This window comes from Rhipicephalus microplus, unplaced genomic scaffold (genome assembly GCF_043290135.1).
Source record: "Rhipicephalus microplus isolate Deutch F79 unplaced genomic scaffold, USDA_Rmic scaffold_17, whole genome shotgun sequence".
Taxonomy (NCBI): domain Eukaryota; kingdom Metazoa; phylum Arthropoda; class Arachnida; order Ixodida; family Ixodidae; genus Rhipicephalus; species Rhipicephalus microplus.
In genome coordinates, this window is record NW_027464590.1 from 2,730,960 (window position 1) to 2,738,093 (window position 7,134).

At 37.9% G+C, this 7,134-nt stretch overlaps 1 long non-coding RNA gene across 1 annotated transcript; it reads left to right on the forward strand.

Moving 5' to 3' along the window:
* The first annotated feature begins 2,213 nt into the window (after positions 1 to 2,213).
* On the forward strand, positions 2,214 to 6,882 carry LOC142785042 (uncharacterized). The gene is made up of 2 exons (XR_012888832.1): positions 2,214 to 2,412; positions 6,562 to 6,882. It is a non-coding gene; the product is annotated as an uncharacterized LOC142785042 (long non-coding RNA).
* Positions 6,883 to 7,134: the final 252 nt, after the last annotated feature.

The window sequence follows — 7,134 nt, forward strand, 5'->3', positions numbered from 1 at the left end:
CCCCTTGAATGTGAAGGAGATACCCTTCTTCTAAAAGGTCAATAGACAGTCTAGTAGTCTCGATATTACATGCACTATAAAATATTCTGGTGTGGTGCTTTTCATGCATGTTATAATGAGAGGGGTTTTTAATAGAACTGTTGTCACTTTGCCCTGCATTGCTAAAATTGTTCACATAGTTATAATACATGAATCACTTTATGCCTTTTGATTTTATGAAAATGGTTTGCTTACCCAGTCGGTTTAACTTGATTTGGATAAAATCATAAATGCTCTAAAATTTTTTTACTATACAGCAGGTTTATTTTTAAAATACGCGACCATTGATGTGAACGCAGTCGGTGGCGTGCTTGATTAATCCTTCACTATCACCACTCTAACTACACCTGCTACAGTGAATATTGTGACAAAAGTAATGGTACTTAACATTACTGGCAGCATATACTTTTATGTCTCAAAATAGGTTAAAAAGCCTGGTAAAATTGTGTGTACGTTTTTTTTTTCGCTCCAATTAAATCTTCTGGTCTACTCCAAGTAGCTTCCGGTCTTTTAAGTTCCTCAAACTTTTAGGTGTTAAAAAGAAGTATCAATGCCATGTACTTTCTTTGTCAGCCTACTCACCACTCTAATAATGGGAATTACCCGACAACATTACCCAGTAAAATAAAGGGATGTTATAAAAAGTAATGTCAATTCAATTGTCAAAAAACGTTGCCAAGTTACGTTTTTGTTCACTTTTCTTTTCACAATTTTGTTAAAGTTACTTTTGATAACATCCCCTATAGTTTGTTTGGCATCATTTTCTGCTAGTTCTCGTTATAATGTGTTCAACAAAGACAACAAACCCTTAAATTTATAGTTTTTTCCTTTACTCATGAATCTGAAACAGTGAATCTTAGTAATCTTAGTGGTGTGTGACTTGTTTTTTTTTATCAGTTGTGCATGTGTTCAAGTACATGCATTTAGGTGGGAGGGTGAACCATTGCCACCTCCTGTGACTAGCAGATTTTCTGAGAACTGACAGATGCATAATGCTGCCAAAGAAGTATAGGGATATTGGAAGTAATTGTAACGTAATTGCAATCGTAATGTAATTGCCAGTAGGCAAAAAAAGGTGTCCCACACTCGCCATAATGGTAACAGGCAGCGCTGACTGACTCTTCCATGTATAAATGCACATATATACCGTACAAAATGGAAGAGGGATAGCCGCCATGGTAGCTCAGTTGATAGAGCATCGGACATGTTATTGGAAGTTCGCAGGCTCGGTCTCTGGACAGCGTAGGTTATCTTTTTTCCTTCTACTTTTCTTTCTTCACAAATACAACACTTCTATTCTTGAAGATTTTCAGGTGTAAAAAAGGTACCTTATATTCTGAAGAGGCAAACAGAATGTGCCAGTGTACGAGTTAGCTCTTGTAGTGGTTACAAGTAAGATATGGTTAGAAGAATAAATCATTCTGCCACTTGCCTAAAGAATGGCTACAGGACATGGCGCTGGATGCACTTTGTTGTTTTTGAATCAAGCTATCTTGTATTCTATTTTTATAAATTACATGGGATGCACATGACGGTATCACACACTTTAATGCCACAAAGATTATGCAGCGAACAATGTTATAAATGTGAAATTGCATAAGGATAAGGTGAAAACTGCACCCTCAACAAGAATATACAGAAAGCACAGGGTGCAGGCGTCATTCCTTCTGCCCATGCTTTTCAAGTGCGAGCTGTTTTCACCTCGTTCTGACCAACTAACTAGATTGAGATGTGTTGTTATAGTGCAAGAGGATGCTCCACGGGAAACTAGGTTTGTCTCAAACTCTGTGTGTGTCTTTCAACCTATATGGTGCCCGGTTCAAGAGTTCATGCAGACCAGATCGTGTAAAACAGGACCGTGTAAAATGTACCGTGTAAACAAAATAAAATAGACCATGTAAATAAACAGGATCGTGTAAAATGTCGTTTTCGTGTGCAACTGTAGTTGTGGTTGTGCTGAATGACCTTTCTTTATATGTTCTACATAACAAACTTGCTCCTTTAGAGTCAAGTGCATCTTCGGATCGATTGTAAATGTTTGCATATACGAGGCCTTAAGTTTTATAAGGAATTCCTCAGTGTGCTACGAGAAAATGTGTGTTCAGCGAAAATTTGTATATCATTATATACAACTCTTAAAGCCTCGTCTACAACTTTATGCAGGTTGACCTTGAGCCGAAAACGAGGAGCGGCAGCAGCCCCCAGAAAAGAGCAAGCACCCTCCAAGCTCCCGAAGCTCTCTTCGACAGGAACAGCAAGGTCACTGTGTGGCATTGAAAACCATTGCGAGGAGTGCCTTATCAGTACACTGTGCTGCTCTTTCATCGCAGAAGACGAAGTTGACCACTCCAGAGGAACTTCACGCTGTGTATTGTGAGTGCTTCAGTGGTTTTGTTTTTGTCCAGCCAGCAGTTAAGAAATCATGTGTCAGATTCAGCCAGGATGGCTAGAGGGAGTCGGGCAGGCATGTTTGGACATTTGTCTAGCCAAGTAGTGCCAATTTTCGCATTGGTCCTGTTGGAGTTAGTGCCACAATCACAGAAGCTACATCACCTCTCTAAATGTACACATGTGTCGGGGAAGATTAGCTGCATTAGGTTTTTCTATAACTGATAGCTGCGAACATTCTTCATTATACAGGAGTTTTGTTGCTCACTTATGGGTGTAAAGCCCTCTACAGAAAAAATGCAACACGTCTACTTCCAGAAGACTCCAAGGCCCTACTTGTAGGTTTTTTCGGCTTGTATCATAAGCACCTCGTTTGGGGTACATGAACATTTTATAAACATGTACAGTCAAAATTTTGGGTGGCCGGTCGTTTTGTAGTTATCTTGTTCCTCGCAGTATTCTTAAGCATGTTGTGCATTACGTTGTCAATCTGGTTCATGTGCGTAGAAGACATAACGAAGTTTCAGGCTACAGTATAAAAAGCCTGGAAGAAAGCTATCAATAAATTTTTAACAGAGTTGCTTAATCTGATACATGATACATAACTAAACTTTCGTGCGTATTCATCAATGTAAGCTCGTCTTAGCGTTATCCAAAATGAAGATGTGAGTCGACAGATGGAAACATCTAGTGGGGTAATCAGGGTGAACAGTAGAAGTGCTTCAGACAGGCTGGCCGATGTTGCGATAGGAGGACCTATTTTTTAGAAGTCACCTTGTCATCCTTGGCGTGTTAGTTTAAATGGGGTCAGTAATGACATCATCTTTTGGTGTAGGCGTGTGTGCCTGTTGGAAATGTTTGTCTGAAAAAAAAAACTATAACGCAGAAGAGTGCAGCCCTTGCTTCTTTTCAAGTTAGGTTGCGCTGATACAAAGTGTTCTCCTGTCGGAGGTTGGGGGTAAGGGAAGCAAAAAAAAAGATAAATGATAGAAAAGAAGAAAAAAGAAGAAAGAAAAGGGGAATGCAAAGTAAAACTAGTGCTACACTGCTCCTACTTTGCATCCCCCCTTTTCTTCTTTTTTTCCCTTGTTTTCTTTTTTCACCTTTTTTGTTACATTGGCATTGTCCCATCTAGTGCATAAATCAATCACACATGGCTTTGCTATAGCAAAGATGCCTATGTGGTGTTGGATTGAACAGTGCATTGTACTTCATTTAGTTAATTACAGACTGATCAGTCGTGCAATAAGTGCTTCCTGTCTATCTCCACACATGTTCAAATGAAAAGTTTGTGCTCGGCTCTTAGTATGCTGGTATATAGCTTGTGTCTTGGACTACTCAAAATGAATGTTATTTTGCTGCTGTTTATGGTAATGAATTTATCCAGCATGAAAATATCTTGCCTTGTGAACTTTGTCGGACTTGCCTTTTTTTCTTTCCTATGCAGGCATTGTATGTGAGGGAGGCAGTAACAGAGAGGTGATAGCTTGAGCTTCGGAAGAATAAATGCTGGCAGTGAAGCAATTACACATAAAACATCCCAGCCATTTTGCCAACAGTCCTAAATGTGTTTTGAAAAAAAATATTGCGCTCGTTTACTGTATTTTTCTGAAAACAGCAAAATGCTAAAGTATATCGCAGAGAACAAAATATTAGGCCACGTTGGTGCCTTCTCGACTTCGCAGGATGTCGTCTGGGTGTTGTTTGTAAAAAGTAAAAAGTGTTTCAAAAATACTGCCTTTTCTACACCAAATTTGGTCTAGGTATTAAGTAAAGGTGATTGTGTGTAGTGCATGAAGCTCAGTAATATTAGTGCAATTTTTTTGCCACATCAAAAGGAAGGAAGCAGTTCTATTTATATGGCAAGTTATATGATTACACTTTGTCTAAAAGTAGAAATGAATTTTTGAAGTTTTCTTATGATGGCTGTTTTCTGCATTTCATATACGACAGCTTCCGTTCCAAAGTTCCCCATGGCCTTCAATAGGAGACTTCAAAAATCATTTTCCTCATTTAAACAAAAATTGTAATGATAACACTTGCCATGTAGCAAGAACTGTTTATTTGCTTTCAACTTACACATAAAAGTAATTTTCAATTAGACAAACACACAGCTCAAATTGCATCTCAATGTGGACAAAAACGATTATATAGTGATATTTGTAATCTGGACCTAACACTATTTTTTTCCGTGAAATATAACTTCTGTGCAGTGAGTATTTGTGGCTCAAATATTCATACAAAATGCAGCATTGCCATACAAGAAATGCAAACGATAAACAGTTTGGCTGAATTCTTCAAAGCCTATGTAGCGGAAAAATTGCACTGATGTTACTTGGTTTCAAATACTTTGAGAAGCATCTTTACTTAATATGTAGATAAAATTTGATATGGCAAGAAAAAGCGGTACTTTGAAATTTTTCTCACAAATAACACCCGCACGACATTCTGCGAAATTCTGAAGGTACCCTCGTGACCACTACTTTTTTCTCTTCAGAACATTCCTTCAAATAACTATTTTCAGAAGAGTAAATGACCATCTTTTTTTAAACTATACATCTGTGAAGGTCGCCAGGCAGTATGGTTTGTATGTTTTGGTGTAGAATAGACCAGTGCGAAAAACAACAAATGGCTTAGCATCCTTTGACGCTCGGGCAATTTCGAAAGCATTTGTTTGTTAGCAGCAATTCAGTTAAGCCCTTGTCTTTATGTTTATGCCCAGAAACAAAACACAAGTAACCAAAGTAGTCCTAAGAGTCATGTAGTCTCGCTGTTCCAAGGCTTGTGGAGCCTAATTTAGTGCAAACTTCACCATTTTTAAAAAATTCAGATTCAACCAACAGGTTTTGGAGGTACGGTGCATTTTCAGCTAACTTGTTTCACACCAGTTACTTAGATAAAAAGCGGAAAGTAGAGGTAAAAATACCATTTTAAAGGCATTGTAGGTAATAACAAAAAGGACTGCTTTCTTTTTTTTGTGTGGTGCTTTGCCTGGACGCTGTGCTTTTTGTGGTATAGTTCATTGCCTTGTGAACATAGGCCTTAAAACTAACATTAGCCATGTTGAGGTCGATTTCTTGGTTATAGTCATAGTAGCCATATTAAAAATGATGACTTCAAACTTGATTGTTCTTTTGAAGATTTTTTCCTTGCATATTGATATTTCACAGTCTTAGTCAATTTTGTTGTAAGAAAACGTGATGTCATAATAGGGTCACTTTTTGTAGAGCAGTTCAGTTCTACCTTACCTTTTACATTTCTAATAGAGCAGTTATTTTCAATATCGGTATTTAAAATGGAATGAGCATGCTGTATGTAGTAAGGTGTAAGCACTTGCAGATAGCACATGCACCCAAACTTTCTGTTGGCAGTTTATTTCTGTTATTCTTGATTTATATGTGGGGTTTCACGTCCGAAAACCACTATATGGTTATGAGAGACGCCGTAGTGGAGGGCACTGGAAACTTCGACCACTTGGGGTTCTTTAACGTACACCGAAATCTGAGCACATGTGCCTACAGCATTTCTGCCTCCATCGGAAATGGAGCCGGGGTTTGATACCGCGACATGCGGGTCAGCAGCCAAATTTCTGTTACTCTTGCTCCCCTATATGTGTGCAGTTCGGTTATAGTTATCTGGCTTCCACAGATTTTTAATGGCACCTGCCTGGTCCTGCTTGCTTTCATGGTGATTTTAACCTTCATAAGTTGCATAGGTTAACTTTCGAAATTGTTCAAGATGCCAATTTTGTGCACAAACTGTATAGTATAATTGCAGCAGATGTACATGCACACACTATTAAATGTACATTGAGAGCTTTCACTTGCAGTTCCTAAAGTTTTACTGTGCAGGAAGCATTTAAATCATAATTTCATAAGGACATAATAATCGATTATCTCTACCATTGAAAATCGTGACAACCTAGTTATTTACAATGGGATAATCATGCTTTTATTTTTCATGTGGCAGAACTAATTTATACACTCATTCCTTCTATTATTCACATATGCATACCATGAAGGATTGTGTGCCTTATATTTTCGGTTTCATTCTGTGTGTTATATTTCTTGTACATGTAAACTATTGTGCTAACATGTCTCTGACAATATTTGTGCCAATTATTTTCATTTCCAGGTGCCTATGAACGACACATAAGTTCTATGGCAGTGACCTTCGAAATTTACAGTGACGCCAGAGCCTCAAGCAGCATTTCGCCGATCTCCACAAGGCATTCATGAGATAAACACAGCGCCACACTTTCACAGTGCTATGATTATTATTTATGTTTAAACATTTCGTTCTAAAATTGCTGTTACATTGTTCCGGCCACCATCCTGTGGCTTAGGTGGAGCTCGTGAAATTACGGTGCAGTCACCTCATTTGTGTACGATCAAACTGCAATGTCACTATTCACAGCTGGAGCATACAGACAAATAAAAAAATATATTGATTGTAGCAGGGCTGATGTGTATATTAATGCTTCTCTGTTGATATTATTAACTTTATAAGTTCTTTAAGTCTTGCATAGAACACTGCATTAATGTTTTGAAATGTAACCGACATTTATGATCGCTAGCATGTTAATTTAGTAGTTTTGTAATGTAATTTATTTAAAAGGTAATTTTGCTTCCGCATCACGACAATTAGAAAGATGCCCATGATTCAATCCCTCATCATGCACATTTAGGAAATATTGTGATTTGTACA